A 17,815-nucleotide genomic window follows, 5' to 3' on the forward strand; every position below is an offset into this window, starting at 1 on the left:
TGCCCGAAGGGAAGGAAACGGGCGAGAGAAGGCAGTGCAGCTGATCTACCTGGGACCCTGGGTGTAAAGTAAAGGAGAAACGTGCGCCTTCCTGGGAAGAGCCGCAGACCAGGTGTCTACAGGTTTTCCACGTCACACTCACCCTTTGGCAGAGCAAGTGCAAAAAGGTGAATCTGCTTTGCGAAAGGGTGAATGTGACGTGGAAAACCTGTGAAACCTCGGGCCCTGAGCTCAGCGCTCCTCTCGGGTGTGTGCAGTCGCACCCTTTCCTTTATCGGCTGGAGCCCCGTTCCCATCACCGGTCCGGGGGAATGGTAACACCGGTGTGGCCTGGTGCCCTCGGTGCTGTGAGAACCCCGGGAAACAGGGTTGGAAGCCACTGGGAGCGCTGAAGCTCTTTCCAAGAGGAGATGCCGTTGCCATTTTGGAAAGAAAACCTAAGAGACAGGCAGGAAGGCCTGAGCCGGGAGCTGTCCTGGAGGAGGTCCCAGTCACGGGGAGGATCCCCTTGGGGCGCCGGCTGGAGGGACGTTGGAAGAACATTCCAGGAGGAGGGAACAGCAGTGCGAGCAGGAGAGCAGGACGGGTAAGGAGGCTGGCAGCTGCAGAGTGAGCGGGAGGGGAGGGAGGGAGGAAGGGAGGGCCTGGGCTTTTCCTCCGCAGGAGGGGCTGCATGCGTGTGGAGAACTGGCTCAGGGGGGCCGCAGAGCTGGGGCGGCCGAGGAGCCGTGCGATGGTCCGGGCGGCAGGTGGTGGTGACTGAGGACGGAGGGTGCTGGGACACAGTGGGTTCTAGAACGCTTTTGGAGGAAGAGCCAGAGGACTTGCTGTGGCCTGGCTGTGGGGCGGGGCGGAGAGCGATGGCCCAGGGTTTGGGCCTGGGTGGCCTGAAGGATGGGGTTGCCCACAAGGAGAGGGAAGGCCGCTGGGAGGGTGGGTCCCGGGGGCAGGGAGGGGCTCCGTGGCCACATATTTGAGATGACCGTTCCTCGTCCAGCCTGTTTTTGAATTCTAAGGTCATGTCTCTAAGGGACGACTTTCTTTCATTCATATGCGCAGTAAACACGGTCCACGGGCCGAAGCATGGCCAACACTGCCCTGTGCTCAGAGTCGCCCCCTGGCCATTCCCGCTGCAGCACAACAGGGTTCCGCGTCTCCTAGGGTCGCCCGGAGCCTGAATTTCCTTTCAGAACCAATAGAACCGAGTCCAGGGCTGTGTTTGCGTCATCAGATAAGGGACTTACCTTACAGAGAGCTTTTGGAAAAAACTGTGACGTGGTGCAAGGCGCCACGAAATGCCGTGCGAGTACTGAGGTCTTGGTCATCATGCAGAACAGCTGTTGTCCATCACTCGCCAGGGAATGAGTGCTGAGGGCCTACTACGCGCCGGGGCTTTTCTGTCTGGGTAGAGCAGGAGGGTGAAGTCTCTGGCCTCCGCACAGGCTTGTTCGGCACTTGTAGCGCTCTTTCCTCTCCGAGAGTCACGCTTGCTTCCCGTGTCTGCTTCCCCGTGGAAGTGAGATTTAGTGCATTCGCTTTGTCACTTCTATCTCGACTGTTGAAATGTCTTTCAGTTTTCCCTTCCTCCCAGCAGAGTTCCAATTCGCCGAGGTTGTCATATATGTGATTCTTTTTTAAAAAATTTCTTTATTGATTAAAGTATTACTTATATGTCCTTATCCCCCCATTGTCCCCCCAACACCCCCCCCCACTCATGCCCTCAACCCCCTGGTGTCTGTGACCATTGGTTATGCTCATATGCATGCATACAAGTCCTTTGGTTGATCTCTGCCCCTTGCCCCCACCCCCACCCCCCCCCCCCCCCCCGACCTTTCCTCTGAGGTTTGACGGTCTGATCAATGCTTCTCTGTCTATGGATCTGTTTTTGTTCATCAGTTTATGTTGTTCCATATATGCGATTCTTGTGTGAGATAGTCCTAACTTTGCACGTTCCCTCGGCCACTAAAAACTAGTCCCTGCTCCGAATAACTCCCTGGCCTTCACTCCAGCACACGCACAGGCCAAGGAGGCCACGGGGCTAGAGTGATGCTGAAAGGCCGCAGGCCGATCAAATCCGACTGGATAAAAAGAATCAGAATAGTGTTACTTATACCTCAGAGTAACCAGTGAAGGGACCAAAGTTTGGCCACCCCGGGTGAAGCTGCCTTGTTAGGACATTGATTTTTTAAAACAATATATTTGTATTGATTTCAGAGAAGAAGGAACAGGGGGAGAGAGACAGAAACATCAATGATGAGAAGCATCGATCGGTTGCCTCCTGCACACCCCACAATGGGGATTGAGCCTACAACAGGGGCATGTGCCCTGACTGGGAATCTCACCATGAATTCCAGGTTTATAGGTTGCCACTCAACCACTGAGCCACGCCGGCCCGGCCATTCTCACTTCTTAAATCTAAGACCCCTTTTCACTTTGTCGAAAATGTCACATATACCCAGTGCTGCCTCACTGTACTTGGAATTTTCGTGCCTTCTGTGCGTGTATTAGAATGTTATTTTCTCCTGTTAATCTGTCTCTGTTAATATGATTATTAGCTCAGCTCGAAGAAATTAGAAGGTGGGAGGAAAATTACTATTTTTTTAGCACCCACACTAGTCTGGATGCTTTTCCTGGACTGGATTATAAATTTTGCTCGTATTCCCTACAAGAAGAGCATTCTTTATGGAGCAACGCCCACTGCCAGTTGTTGATAACCAACATCTCAAGGAAGAGCCTGCTGGGAGGAGAGGTGCGCTGGCAGACCGGGCGGGCCACCGGAGCTCATGCTGGTAGGCAGGGATGCGGCCGGAACATCTGTGTCCAGAAAAATGGCTTTCGCACGTGGCTGATGTAGAGAACATATTGCCTGGTCCAGCAATTACTCTCATTGTAAGCACTGAAGGCTAAACCGTAGTTCCTAAAAGGCACACACTGTTCCAACAGCTGATTTCAGGGCTCTTGCTGGAATTCAAGGGGTTTTCCAGGAAATCCCAGGGTTCCCTGGCCAGGCTGTTCCCGCGCTCTTGACATCAAGCAGGTGAGTGTGGGTCTGCGTTCTCGCGGGCTGGTAAGTCCTCTCCGTTCCTGGCGTCGGCGGAGGTCTGCGTTTCCTTCAGTCGCACAGATGACGAAGCCGCGTGGCGCTGCGTGTGGTACAAGCTGCCCCCCACTAGTGGGCACGGACACAGTCTATATCCGGAGTCTCAAAATCGCTGAGTATGCAGTGTTCGAAAAAGGATAAAAGAAATACTCTAAAATGAATTTTTCTTAATCCTCATCCGAGGATATGTTTATTGATTTTTAGAGGAAGAGAGAGAAACATCGATCGGTTACCTCTTGCGTGTGCCCCAGCTGGGGATTGAACCCACAACCTAGGCATGTGCCCCGACTGGGAATCGGACCCGCTGCCCTTTGGTGCCTCGGACGACACTCCAGCCACCTGAGCCACACCAGCCAGGGCTGAAAGGAAATTTCTGAGCTGCATGTCCAATGACATGTTTTGGTCATGCTTCATGTTACAAAACGGAGTGGGAGCCTCGTATTGTTGTAGGCGGGGCGGGGCGGGAAGTGATTGCGGGGCGGGAGGCGGGAGCTTGCAGGACAGAAAGCACGCATGCTTGCGGACCTCCCCCGTCCGGACGGAGCAGAGTTGGCAGGAGGCTCTGTGCAGCCGGGAATTGGTTTCCCAGCTGCGCTGCTCTCTTTCCCGTGTTAGTCTCTGCTCCCACGGCCTGAGCGCAAACACCGGATCTCGGCGCCTACAGTGCTGGTAAGAGCTGCAGCCTCTCATGGTGACTCACAGGCCGGAGCGCACCTCCTACTGTAAGGGCTGGCCCGGGACCAGGCTGCGGCCGCAGCAGCTCTGAACTTGACCTCCTCGCTTTGCTATTGTCGACCAGTTGCTGTTTGCTGTCACCTCACGGCAGGGGTGGGGAAGGTCCGGCGTGCGGGACGTAGGAGGCCCACAGAATCATTCAGTCTGGCCTTGCCAAGGCAACCGCAGGCAGGACTCGAAACTCAGTAAATCCAGGAGCTTTTTTCACAGCAACATGCATTTATATTAAGTGAACTAGAGGCCTGGTGCACGGGATTTGTGCACTGGCTGGGGGAGGGGTCCTTCAGCCTGGACTGTGCCCCCTCACAGTTCAGGAGCCCTCAGGGGATGTCCAACTGACGGCTTAGGCCCCCTGGGAGCAGGCCTTAGTGCTGGACATCCTCAGTGCTCCTGCGGAGGCAGGAAAGGCTCCTGCCACCGACGCTGCACTTGCCAGCCATGGGCCCGGCTTCTGGGCTTGTGGCTGAGCGGCGCTCCCCTGTGGGAGTGCACTGACCACCAGGGAGCAGCTCCTGCGTTGAGCGTCTGCCCCCTGGTGGTCAGTGCATGTCATAGCGACTGGTTGTTCCGCCGTCTGGTCAATTTGCATATTAGCCTTTTATTATATAGGATTATATTAAGCGAATGATGGTATAAATACTGCGATGGCCTTTGGCAGATAAAAGGTTCCCCACCCCTTGCCTTACTGGGCTCCTCAGGCGGGGTTTAGGCATAGGTACTGCTATTCATGATTCCAAACTATTTCTCAGCTGCTGCAAAAAGACCTTGGTTGGCCTGGCTGGCGTGGCTCAGTGGTTGAGCATCGACCTAGGAACCAGGAGGTCACAGTTCAATTCCTGGTCAGGGCACATGCCCGGGCTGCAGGCTTGATCCCACGCCCCCCACTTATTCCCCTCCCCATCGTGCAGGAGGCAGCCAATCAATGATTCACTCTCATCATTGATGTTTTTCTCTCTCCCTTCCTCTCTGAAATCAATAAAGATAGATAAAAAATAGAGACCTTGGTTGGGTCTCAGTCTCAGAGGGACCCCAGGACCCGTGCCGCCCAGCCCAGCACGTCTCAGTCTCAGAATAGAGAAACACTGTGACCCCGGCCCCTCTAGTCTTCCGGCGGCTTGAATAACTCAGACGACATACAGCAGGTTAGCAGGGAGAATAAAGGACCCGTTTGTGTGACTGCACCGTCCTCTGTGTGAAGTGTTCACGTTGCCTGTGTTCATCCGTTCAGCCTGTCCTGGAATCGGTTTGTTTTCAGGAAGGAGGCGAGTGTTCACGGGGAGTTCACATGAGCTTGAACATCCCCGAGACAGTGAGGCACCCCTGGGCCTCCCTGGCATTTCGCACAAAGGAGAAAGGAGGGACGGTGTTAGGTTTCAGGCGGGAGAATGGGTACTGACAGGCCGTCAACAGGAGGGAAGTTCTTGGCGGGTGACTCAGAGCCGAGGGCATAGCGAGCTCACAGGCTTGGAGCCTCCTGGCCGATGCTGGGTGTACATTCTTTTAAAAAAAAATTTTTGTATTGATTTCAGAGAGGAAGGGAGAGGGAGAGAGACAGAAACATCAATGGTGAGAGAGAATCATTGATAGGCTGCCTCCTGCACGCTCCACACCGGGGATTGAACTCACACCCAGGAATGGAACCGTGACCTCCTGGTTCCTAGGTCGATGCTCAACCACTGAGCCACGCCGGCCGGGCCTACATTCTTAAGATGATGGACCAAAGCTCCCCCCCTGAAGCAGGTCTTCCCACCGGAATCTCTAAGAAGAAAGCGAAGTAAAAGCTGGGTCCGAGTTTGCTGGGCTTCACTCAGTTTCAGTTCGAAGTCATCTGGGCGCCAGGGTGGCACGTTCTCACCCCGCCCACCCCCCTCCACCTCCCTTGGAGGACGAACTTCGCCTCCACCTCACATTTAGGGTCTTAGGAGGCGAATGCCGTCGGAAGTCCCGCAGCATAAGGCTGGGTGCACACATTATGAATTAACCCAGGAGGTTTGGGTTCTCGGAGGCTGGGCTGTGACTCGCTGCCGTTTCCTGGAAGCAGGGCCCGAGCGGCCTTTGCGAGAACTTGCTCCTGGCACAGGACGGCCATCGCCAGCCTCTCCTGCTCCCTGCAACCTGTCCTCCTCCCCGAGGCCCGTGTGGCGGCTGCCCTGGAGCGGGTACGGCTCCTGCCCAGGCAGCTTCCCACCCGAGGGCACGGCCACTCGTGACCGTCCCGGGCCACTCGGAGAGCAGAGGCTGCCGTCCCCGAGACAGGACGGCATCCCGTGGCCTCCGCTGGGACCCCAGGGCCCCGCCGCCCAGCCCAGCAGGTCTTAGTCTCAATTGTTTTCAGGAAAATTGTTCTGCAGCTATAAACACGCTGAGTCAGAGCCGGGTTCAGTCCCCTCTGTCTCCTCGCCCGTCGAGCGCCGTCCTGCCCCGGACATGCATTGTGCACGGAGCACGGGCCCAGGCGCCCGAGCTGAGGTGTGCGGAGAGGGCGCGGCTCGGCCCGTCCCTTCGCAGAGACACGCTGCCCAGACACCAGGCGTTTGTTCTGGGGCCCGAGGAGGAATTTGAAAAGTCAAAATAGAGCGGGGACGCCTGCCAGGCGGCGGGATGACTGGCCGGAGCTGAGTGCTGGTTCCACAAAACGTGGTGGGTGTGTGTGTGTGGGGGGTGAGGCAGCCACATGTGATTTGGGAGAGTAACTGGGGCGTCAGGTGCCTGGACACCCTGGGAGGGCCTGCGGGTGCCGGGGTGGCCTGGGTGCCGGGGTCACAGCGTTTCTTCTCTCCCCCCGGGACACTGTCCCCTCCCTGGTCCCTCAGCACTTCGTGGCGCTGCTGTGGGCTGAGGGTGGGCATCTGCTGAGCTGCCCCCTTGTTCCTCTGGGGGAAATGTTCACATTTTATTCTGTTAATTCGTTCCGTTTGTCCTGGGATTGGCTTGTTTGCAGGACAGAGGGTCAGTGCATTTTGGAAAATGACTTGAAAGTGGGATTGAGAAAATGGACGTTGCTTTTGCTCCGGGAAGGGACCGGACAACTTGCTCGAGCTGCCGTGGGTGAAGCACAGGGGCCCTTTAAAAGCAGAGCGAGGTCCAGCGGGGCGGCTGCCGGAGAGGGGAGAGCAGGAAGAGCAGCGGCTGGCAGTGAGGGGTGTCCTCGGGGACCTGCTGGTGGGACAGAGAGCGATCGCTAAAGTGGGGCTTGCGTTCCAGAGAAGTCAGGGCTGGAGAGATTGCAGACATGACGGGGGGGGGGGGGGGGGGGGTGTTGGAAGTGGGAGATGGAGCCGAGGCCCTGCAGGGGGAGCAGAGGCTGTGGGCTCCCGACCTGGGACCCGCGATGGCTCAGATGATTGGGGTTCAGGGCTCTGTGACCACCAGAAAGGACACGCAATGTTTTCTGAGTGTCCACGTGGCGTGCTGGCTGGAGTGTGTTTATGGCTTTGGTCAGATGCTTAGCGGTGCCCATGGGTGAAGGGCCGGTGAGGAGAGGAGGACTCGGCATTTCAGGAGGAAGCGAGAGGAGCCCTGGAGAGAGGCGGAGGGGGCAGGAGGGCAGGAGTCTGCCCCCAAGTTAGGAGGGTGCAGACCACATGGACCGTGGCCCAAGGGGCTAATGGGACCTGGAGGCCAGATGGGATGAACAGAACACCGTGGATGGGCTGTCCAGGGGGCATGGTGACCTCCAGGGGGCCTGGTGACCTCCAGGAGGCATGGTGACCTCCAGAGGGCCTGGTGACCTCCAGGGGGGCCTGGTGACCTCCAGGGGGCATGGTGACCTCCAGAGGGCCTGGTGACCTCCAGGGGGGCCTGGTGACCTCCAGGGGGCATGATGACCTCCAGGGGCCTGGTGACCTCCAAGGGGCATGGTGACCTCCAGGGGGCCTGGTGACCTCCAGGGGCATGGTGACTTCCAAGGGGCATGGTGACTTCCAGGGGGCATGGTGACCTCCAGGGGGCATGGTGACCTCCAGGGGGCATGGTGACCTCTAGGGGGGCATGGTGACCTCCAGGGAGGCCTGGTGACCTCTAGGGGGGCCTGGTGACCTCCAGGGGGGCCTGGTGACCTCCAGGAGCACAGTCAGAAGATTGAGTGCTTGGGAGGCGGTGCGTTGGGATGACTGGCGACTGGGGATCGGAGAGCAGGAACAGTGAGGTTAGCCTTGCGCTTCGGGAATGGGGATATTTTTAGAAAATAAAGTTTTTATTGATTTCAGAGAGGAAGAGAGAGAGACATCAATGATGAGAGAGAATCATTGACCGGCTGCCTCCTGCACTGGGGATTGAGCCTGCAACCCGGGCATGTGCCCTGACCTGGAATGGAACTGTGACCTCCTGGTTCATAGGTTGATGCTCAGCCACTGAGCCACGCCGGCCGGGCTGGGGATGTGGACACTTGACAAGAGTATTTCCGGGGCTCCCGAGAAGGGCTGCAACTCACACATCCTCTGTAGACGTCCCTGTGAGCAGGGGCCGGCGGCTTTGCTCTGGTGGATCGGAGGGCCTTGTGGGAGAGATGGGCGCTGACCGAATAACAACACAGTGAGTGTGACCATGCCCCCTAGAGGTCACCGTGCCCCCTGGGTGGGTGCCTGCAGGCGGGGAGAAATGTGGCGCCCAGAACCTAACCAGGTCAGTAAAGGATCCCTGAGGCCCTCGCTGGTGTGGCTCAGTGGATAGAGCATTGGCCTGAGGACCGAAGGGTCCCAGGTTTGATTCCGGTCAAGGGCACGCATAGTACCTTGGTTGGTACCTCAGTTGCAGGCTCCTCCCCAGCCAGGCCCTGGTCGGGGCGGTGCAGGAGGCAACCAATCGATGTGTTTCTCTCACATCGGTGTTTATGTCCGTCTTTCCCTCTCTCTTCCACTCTCTCTAGGAAATCAATGGAAAATACCCTCAGATGAGGACTTAAAAAAAAAAGGATCCCAAGGGTGTGCCATTGAGCTCATTAAAAAAAATAATAGGTTTTTATTAATTCTTTTAGAGAGAAGGGAAGGCAGAGGGAGAGAGAAACATCAACCAGTTGCCTCCCATACACACCCCGACCAGGGACCAAACCCACCACCCGGGCCTGTGCCCTGACTTGGAATCGAACCGGCAACCTTTTGGTGCCCGGGACGACACTCAACCCACTGCGCCCCACCGGCCAGGGCCGTACCTCATTTTTATAATTGGAAACAGAGTCAGGGAGTCTTAAACGTCCAGAGGCCGAGTGGACGTCTTGAGCTCTGTTAGGAAATCTCTTGCCTGGATGCGTGGGGTTGTTCGCTTACTGCTGGGCCAGGCTGGCGGGTGGTTACGCCGCCTGGGGAGGGGGCCCATGTACCCCGGGCGCGCCGTCTCACAGGGAGAACTGGGTCATTGCTTTATGTAACAGTGGTTTGCGTTTCACACTAACAATTCAGTCCAGCCGTAGGGACACCGGCGCAATCCATCTTCAAACCAAGCACTTGTTTTTAAGTTTAAGGCGAAAGAGGTGTGGAGAAATGGAGTGTCAGAGCTAAGAAAACACATGTGCTTATGTAATGTCCCACTTCAGGAAAAAGTTACAGTTAATTGACCTTTTAAAAAATTATATAACGAGATTAATGTTCATCTTCCCCGCTTTTAAAAATATAGTTATGGTGCCCGGCCAGCGTGGCCCAGTGGTTCAGCATCGACCCATGAACCAGGAGGTCACCTTTCAATTCCAGTCAGGGCACATGCTGGGGTTGTGGGCTCAATCCCCAGTAGGGGGCGTGCCAGGGGCAGCCAATCAATGATTCTCTCTCATCATTGATGTTTCTGCCTCTCTCTCCCTCTCCCTTCCTCTCTGAAATCAATTATATATATACTAGAGGCATGGTGCACGAAATTCGTGCGGGGGGGCGGGTGTGGGTCCCTCAGCCCAGCCTGCACCCTCTCGCAATCCGGGACCTCTGGCTCCTAATCGCTTGCCGGCCTACCTGATCACCCCTAACCGCTCGCTGGCCTGCCTACTTGATCTCCCCTAACCACTCACCTGACTGCATGATCGCCCCTAACCGCTCACCTGCCTACCTCCTTGCCCCTAACCACTCTGCCTGCCTACCTCCTTGCCCCTAACCACTCGTCCGCCTGCCTGATCACCCCTAACCGCCTCTGCCTTGGCCCCCACCGCCGCAGCTTCATCTGGAAGGACGTCCGGAATGACGTCCGGAAGGTGGTTCGGCTGTCCGGTCTAATTAGCATATTACGCTTTTATTATTATAGCTGGTTATGGGCTGCTGTTAGAATGGGGTATGCTCTGACCCGACTCTTTTCAACACACCGGATTCTTCCTGCAGAGACTCTGGGTGAGCGTGTGTATCTGTGGCATCTCGGGTCCTTTTCCAGGCAGGCGCCCAGGTTGTCACAGAACGGCCTTCCTCTGTGAGGCCTGTTCCCAGAGGACCGGGGAGAAGCGTGGCGTGAGGGTGCCGTGCTGCTGTGGGAACGGGCAGAGCAGTGCGGGGCCTGGCCCCGCTCGGCAGTTCTGAAATAAGTGCAGCTAGAATAATTTCAGCTCACCCCTCAGCAGACCTGCAGTGTGCCCCCCCCCCCCAAAAAAAAATAAAAGAGGAAAAGAACTGTGACAGAGGCTCAAGTCGTCATCATGGCATCTCTTAGACTTGCCAGTAGCATGTGGGTCAGCGCTGCGTCCTGCTGAGGCTCAGCGAGCACTCTGGGAAGAAATTATTATTATTGAGTTAATACAGCCAATTGCTGAGCATAAGGCCAGGTACACTGGAGAGTTTAATGAATATTAGCTATTGTTGTGTTTTTTTTTTTTGTTTTTTTTTTAATATATTTTATTGATTTTCCACAGAGAAGAAGGGAGAGGGACAGAGAGCTAGAAACATCGATGAGAGAGATCGATCAGCTGCCTCCTGCACGCCCCCCACTGGGGACGTGCCCGCAACCAAGGTACATGCCCTTGACCGGAATCGAACCCGGGACCCTCCAGTCCGCAGGCCAACGCTCTATCCACTGAGCCAAACCGGTTTGGCTGTTGTGTTTTTTTAAAATATCTTTTTATTGACTTCAGAGAGGAAGGAAGAGGGAGAGAGAGGTAGAAATATCCATGATGAGAGAGAATCATTGATCGGCTGCCTGTGCACGCCCCATTCTGGAGATCGAAATTGAAACCCCGGGCATGTGCCCCACCGGGATTTGAACTGCGACCTCCTGGTTCAGAGGCTGATGCTCAACCGCTGAGCCACACTGGCTGAGCACTGTTATTGGCTTTAAAAAATCATTATTGCCCTCGCTGGTGTAGCTCAGTTGGTTGGAGCGTCGTCCCCTAACCGAAAGGTCGTGGGTTCAATTCCTGGTCAGGGCACATACCCCGGTTGCAAGTTTGATCACTAGTTGGGGGGCGTACAGGAGGCAACCAATTCATGTATCTCTCTCTCTCTCTCTCTCTCTCTCTCTCTCTCTCTCTCCCTCTCTCTCAAATCAATGAAAACCTATCCTCAGGCGAGGATTAAAAAAATCATTATTTAGAATTATTAACTTCCTAGGATTCAATTTGCCTCTGAAAGGGTCATGATTGTGGACCGATCTCCTCGTCTCCACATGCGGCCTGTCAGGTCTAAACTAAACTGTCCAAGCGGTGCCCGAGACGCACTCCCAGAAGACAGTCACCCTGGGGACCTGCTTTGAGCTCCCCTCCCGCTTGGAAACCATGGCTGTGCGACCGCGTTTCCAGCACTCACAGTGCGCTCGCTCTCGGGCCAGATCAGCTTAGCAGCCCAGAGGCCCCCCTTCAGGGTCCGATTCCTCTCTGTTCCCGGAGGACTGGGCCTGGAATTCCCCCTCAGCGCGTCCTCCCAGCCCTGCATCCCACCGACCGTCCGTTGGCGCTTCCTGTCCCTCCCTGGGAAGCGGCAGCTTTCTGAATCATCTCTCAGGACGCTTCCTGGCCCGGGATCTCTGGAGCTCGGAGATCATGTTTCCCTTCCCCCCTCCCCGGATTCCCCGTCTCCGAGGGACATGTGTGCATTTCATTACCCGGCCACGCTTTCCCGCGCCGCGATCGAGATGTGGGTTACAGAGCGCGCATTCATGCCGCGCCCCAAAGGGCACAGCACAGATTTATGGCAGGTTACATCATTTTACAGCGGCTGATTCACCGCATCGGTTAATTTAGCAACTAAATCATATTCAATAAGGCAACTGTACCAACTTCCACCGGCCCCGGCGCGGCTGGCTCCGCGCCTCCTCCCTCCTCTAATCAGTCCCCAGAGAGATAAGCCGGTCTGCACCCCAGGGGCAGGCTTGGCGTGGGGGACGGACCAGGGCCAGGTCACTACTGAGAGACATCTGAGCACCAAGAGGACTCTGTGCACCTAACAGAGCAGGCGTCTCCTCCTCTGGCCACTGTTCCCTGGGCCTGCGTTGTTCGGATTGCGTTGCTCTGATTCCCGACTCTGGAACGGGTTCTCCTTCCTTTGTCCCCGGGACCAGCAGGGGTCATTCTGTCCCACTTGGATCGTGTCGCGTTGCTGATTGCACCAGGTCTGTGTGTCCAGTTAGGAACCACCAGGTTGCCACCAGAGTTAAAGTTCAATTTAGTTGATTAATTGGGTGTTTCCAACATTTTTATTATTTATTGATTTTAAAATATTTTTATTGATCTCAGAGAGGAAGGGAGAGGGAGAGAGAGATAGAAACATCAGTGATGAGAATCATTGATGGGCTGCCTCCTGCGCACCCCACACTGGGGATGGAGCCCATAACCCGGGCATGTGCCCTGACCTGGAGTCGAACCGTGACCTCCTGGTTCATAGGTCGATGCTCAACCACTGAGACACGCTGGCCAGGCACCAACATTTTATGTTTTAAAGTTTCTACTATACAGAAAAGTGGGAAGAACTGGACAGCGAGCCCCTCAATACCCAGGCCCTAGAACAGTGATGGCGAACCCATGACACGCCTGTCAGAGGTGACACCCGAACTCATTTTTTTTGGGTGATTTTTCTTTGTTAAGTGGCATTTAAATATATAAAATAAATATCAAAAATATAAATCTTTGTTTTACTATGGTTGCAAATATCAAAAAATTTCTATATGTGACACGGCACCAGAGTTAAGTTAGGGTTTTTCAAAATGCTGACACGTCGAGCTCAAAAGGTTCGCCATCACTGCCCTAGAGTGAGCTCTTTAATAGGTGCGTTAATCACATAACCCACCATCCAGCTGCCCACCTTTTTAACCTTTAATTTTGAAATAATTTTAGACGGACCAGAAAGCTACACAAATAATACAGAGCATCCCATACACCTGTCGCCAGCTGCCCCTAACGTTAGCATCTTACAGAGCCATCCTCACAGTGATCACAACCAGCAAGCCGGCCACTTCCAGCACACGATCAGCAAGCCTCCAGGTCTTTCCTGAATTTCATCAAACTCCCCCGTCAGGCCCTTCTCTGTGCAGGACCCATGGGCTCAGTCACTGTGTTTCCTGGGTCTCCCCAACCGCTGCGAGTTCCTCAGTTTGTGTCTTTTGTAACCGTGACCCCTTAGGCGTTTACTAGATTCTATTGGATGTTCTTCAGTTTGGGCTTGTCTGGACTTTTCTCCTGACGACATTGAGATGAGGCGTTTATTTTATTTTTTATTGATTTCAGAGAGGGAGGGAGAGGGAGAGAGAGAGAGAGAGAGAATCATGAACGATGAGAGAGAATCATGGATGGGCTGCCTCCCGCATACCCACTGCTGGGGATCAAGCCTGCAACCTGGCATGTGCCCTGACTGCGAATAGAACCATGACTTCCTGGTTCATAGGTCGACGCTCAACCACTGAACCGCACCAGCTGGGTGAGATTATGCATTTTTTAGCACAGATGTGAGGTTCTGGCCTTCCCAGTTCTTCATATGGGGGAGGGGTCTGTGATGTCGCCCTGTGGAATTCTGACCGATGCTTTTTATCGTTGGATGAGGGGTTGAGGGCCAGGTCGCTGTGCTGTAAATTTACTATTTTTTTGCTTTGTTTTGGAGGAGACACTTGGAGACCATGCGCATATCCTGCTTCTCCTTAAACTTTCACTGACTAGTTTGAGGGTTTTGCCTGCAGCGACTATTTCTAATCCTCTGGGGGCGCTGCCCCATGTCCCTTGTTCTTTGTACACTGATGAGCTGGGATCCAGGTGCAGCAAGAGGCGGTCCTTCGTCTCCATTTATTTATTTACCCAATTGTTCATTTCAGGATGGAGTCAGGGTATTTATTTTACTCTGGGTTATTCCGGTGTCACCGTTACTTGCGTTGCCGCTCAGATGGCCTCAGCTGGCTCATCGGACGCTTCCTTCAGATTAGCTCCAGGCCTCGGCACACCCGTCGTTCCCTGGGCACGTTCTTAGTTCCAGGCTCACTTTGTATTTCCCCTAGTTTGTCCTCAAAGGAGCCCTGTTTTTATTTTTATTCTTGAGGATGGTGTTTAGAAACCAAGATCTGGGCATGAGTGTGCTTATTGCAGTAAGAGCACCACTGCCCGCAGGCCCTCCGACCAGAGGGGGCCAGGAACCGTGTGTGTGTCACTGACACACACACACACACGTCTAAACACAGCCGAGTCTGTTTGTCCGTCCGTGTGCGAGTTGGTATGAAATCAGAGTTCACACTGGTTCTCGGAGTCCGTGTCCGCACCTTGTGTGCATTCGGGACCTGCTCCTCCCTTTTTTTCTTTCTCTTTTTTTGGAAATCCTCACCCGAGGAGATTTTCCCATTGATTTTCAGAGAGCGTGGGAGAGAGAGGGGAAGACAAAGAGAAACAGCGATGTGAGAGAGATGCATCGAGTGGTTGCCTCCTGCCCGAGCCCCAGCCAGGGCCCGGCAGGGGAGGAGCCTGCAGCCGAGGTATGAACCCGGGACCTTCGGTCGGTCGGCAGGCTGGCGCTCTATCCACTGAGCCACACCGTCTAGGGCCAGGCCCCTTTCTCTAGCAGTAGCTTCCATCTTCAGCAGTAAACAGCAGGGCTCTCATGACCACAACACATTCACTGGTTTGCTCAGGCCCAGCACACACAGTGCTCTCGGGGTTGCCAGCCACCCCTGTGAGACACCACGCTGCCAACCAGAGCACGGCATTTGCGTACAGTTAGTGCTTCTGTTGGCGTTGAAGTACACGGCCCGTACATGACTTCCCGAGTTCCTCAGCGGGTTCTTTCCTCCCGGGCGGTGGTTACTTCTTTCTAATCGGGTTCATTGGCTGCTGTTGGCACTTCCTGTTAGGTTTCCTCCACATCTGGGTTGATTTTAAATATTCATATTTCCTTTTCTTGGTGGGGCAGGCGGGGGGGGGGTGGGGTGGGGAGGGGGGCGGGCGGGGGGGGAGGGGGGCGGGCGGGGGGGTGGGGAGGGGGGCGGGCGGGGGGGGGGAGGGGGGCGGGCGGGGGGTGAGGAGGGGGGCGGGCGGGGTGCACCTGCGAAGTGCCGCCTTCCCTCTTCTTCCACGAATCGCCACCGACTCCCGTGGGAGCCAGACCCACCTGCCTCTGGTCCGTGCCTCCTGCTTCCTTCACCCCATGAGCAGGTCGGGGGACACCTGCCTGTGTCCCTCCCGCAGGCCCCTCGCTAACCAGCGTGCCATGTGTGCCCGCGGGGAAGCAAACCCCGGCAGCCCCGAGCCTGTAGCCTCCCCCCAGGCCTTCCTGCTCCAGCCCCAGGCAGCCGGGCCTCCTGCTTTCCCAGCCTCGACTGGTTCGGGCTCTCCCGGAACTTCACGTCCAGGAATAATGAACGGTTTTGAAATACACCCATGAGGGTGCGGATCGCAGCGCGTTCCTTCCATTGCCCGGGGCGCCCTGTTGTATGAACGGCGCAGCCCGACTCCGGAAGGCCGGGATGCGAAGGCGCGATTCCCAGCTCCTGTGCGGTCGGCCCTTTTTCCATGGGAGGCTTCTTGGTGTTACGATGGCCGTGACGCGTGCATTTTACACGGTTTAAAGTAATTCAGCTCCATACCTATTGCCGCGTGCACCTCTCCACAGGGCTCCTTTTCAAACAGCTCGTGTCAAGCCCTGGCTGGTGTGGCTCCGGTGGTTGTTGGCCGGTTCGATTCCCAGTCAGGACACGTGCCCAGGCCGCGGCCCGATCCCCAGTAGGAGGCGAGCAGGAGGCAGCCGATCGATGTTTCTCTCTCTGCCTCTGCTCGCCCTTCCTCTCTCTAAAAATCAATTTAAAAAATCTAAAAACAACAACAACAAGAACAAACAAGAAAACACCTGTGTCAAAACACAACTAGACTCTGTATAGAAAGAGACATGTCCTTGAAGGTATGTCATGTTGAGAAATCCACCCCATAAGCCCCCTGCCTCAGGGGTTGTTTCTTGAACATGTATTACACTGGCTGCTCCGCGGCATGGGGGAGAGGCAGGAAGAAGCAGGGGCTGGGGGAGGAGGTTAGTGCATTTAACATACGTTAGATGCCACCAGAGAGCGTTTTCTGAGAAGCAGCTCAATCATCATCTCATTTGTTTCCTGCGAATCTTGTGAGAAATGCGGGGATCTTCAAAGCTGGGAGGCCTGATAGTAAAACCGTGCCTGCCCAGCGCAAACCGTGGGTTTTGCAGCTGTCCCAGGGGCTGGGGGCTGGGGGCTGGAGGCTGGGAGCTGGGGCCTGGAGGCAGGGTCTGGGGGCTGGGTCTGGGGGCTGGAGGCTGGGTCTGGGGGCTGGGGGCTGGGAGCTGGGGCTGGGATTGGGGGCTGGGGGGCTGGAGGCTGGGGCAGGGGCTGGGGTTGGGGGCTGGGGGCTGGGGGCTGGAGGCAGGGGCTGGGGGCTGGGTCTGGGGGCTGGAGGCTGGGAGCTGGGGCTGTGGGGCTGGGGGCTGGGGGCTGGTGGCTGGAGGCTGGGGCCTGGAGGCCATGGGGAGGGACCAGCAGGGAAGAAGTGGGGACAGAAGCTAACGCTCAGCCTGGGCTCTGCCCCCAGAGGGATGGATGGTGGCACCGAAGCGATGCCAGTCGTCTGGTGCCAGCCCTCCGGTATGGGGGCTGCTGAGCCATGCAGTGGGGGCCGAGGTGGGTGCTGAAGTGGCCACGCCCTGCGGAGGTGCCTGCACCCCCCCCCCCCCCCCCCCCCCCCCCCACGAATTGCACAGGACGGAGTCGTGCTCACATTCAGCTTCTGAACAAGGAAACAGCCCCTTCACCTCCAACACGTGCCAAGCTCAGGCCCAGCTGCTGAATGGCTTGCCCGGGCCGCGCCGTGGCGGCTCTCGGTGACGCTGACCTCAGTTGAGTAGGTGTGTTATTTTTAAATCTCTCTCTCTCTCTCTCTCTCTCTCTCTCTCTCTCGTTCTCTCTCGCTCTTCTTTAAAAATCTCATTGTGTAACTTGTAAGAACCTTTTTGGTATAATACAGTCACTTCTAACCTTGAAAATAAGAAATGCTTTTTTTTTTAAAACAAAACAAAACATGAACCGGAATGGACAGGAGCTTCGTCCGGACCCTCTAAGGAGCGTCTTAGCGCGCGGGGCCTCCTTTGGGTGACAGCGCAGCCACGCTCAGCGCCCAGCCAGCGGCCTCTGGTTCTCGGAGCAGGAAAATGAGTTCAGCAGGGCGGCCTCTCGCTGGGTCCTGGGCCGGCAGCGCTCGGAGCTGCTCTGAAAACATCTTCATTCCCCCCAACTACCATGTTTCTTGGAATGACTCACCGGAAATTAATAGTATTCCGAGTTTTAAAGTAATTCAAACCACAAGGGCCCTGGCGATCGTGCGCAGCGGTAGCAGAAGGAGCCAGCGGGCTCGGTTCACGGTGGGATTAGTCACGACTGCACATCGACCCCCTCCCAGGACGCGTGTTTCTACTCCGCTGCGTTCCCTGGGCTGCTGTGCTGGGTAGTGAGTGACAACAGGCAGGACGAATAAGGAAAACATGTTGGATGGTGTCAAATAGCAGGGGAAACGTTAGGCAGGGACCAGGTCTGAGCACGCTGGGTAGCGGCAGGGGGTCCCTGAGGAGGGGCACCTGAGTAAAGGCCTCCACAGCA

At 55.9% G+C, this 17,815-nt stretch overlaps 1 long non-coding RNA gene across 1 annotated transcript in view; it reads left to right on the plus strand.

Moving 5' to 3' along the window:
- Positions 1–558: 558 nt before the first annotated feature.
- Positions 559–17,815, plus strand: part of LOC139001606 (uncharacterized) — a 73,457-nt gene continuing 56,200 nt past the window's right edge. Inside the window, exon 1 of the long non-coding RNA XR_011470074.1 lies at positions 559–586. This is a non-coding gene — a long non-coding RNA (uncharacterized lncRNA). The remainder of the gene's footprint in view (positions 587–17,815) is intronic.

This window comes from Myotis yumanensis, unplaced genomic scaffold (genome assembly GCF_028538775.1).
Source record: "Myotis yumanensis isolate MYYU_CA2020_CCGP unplaced genomic scaffold, mMyoYum1.0.hap1 SCAF_2, whole genome shotgun sequence".
Classification (NCBI taxonomy): Eukaryota; Metazoa; Chordata; class Mammalia; order Chiroptera; family Vespertilionidae; genus Myotis; species Myotis yumanensis.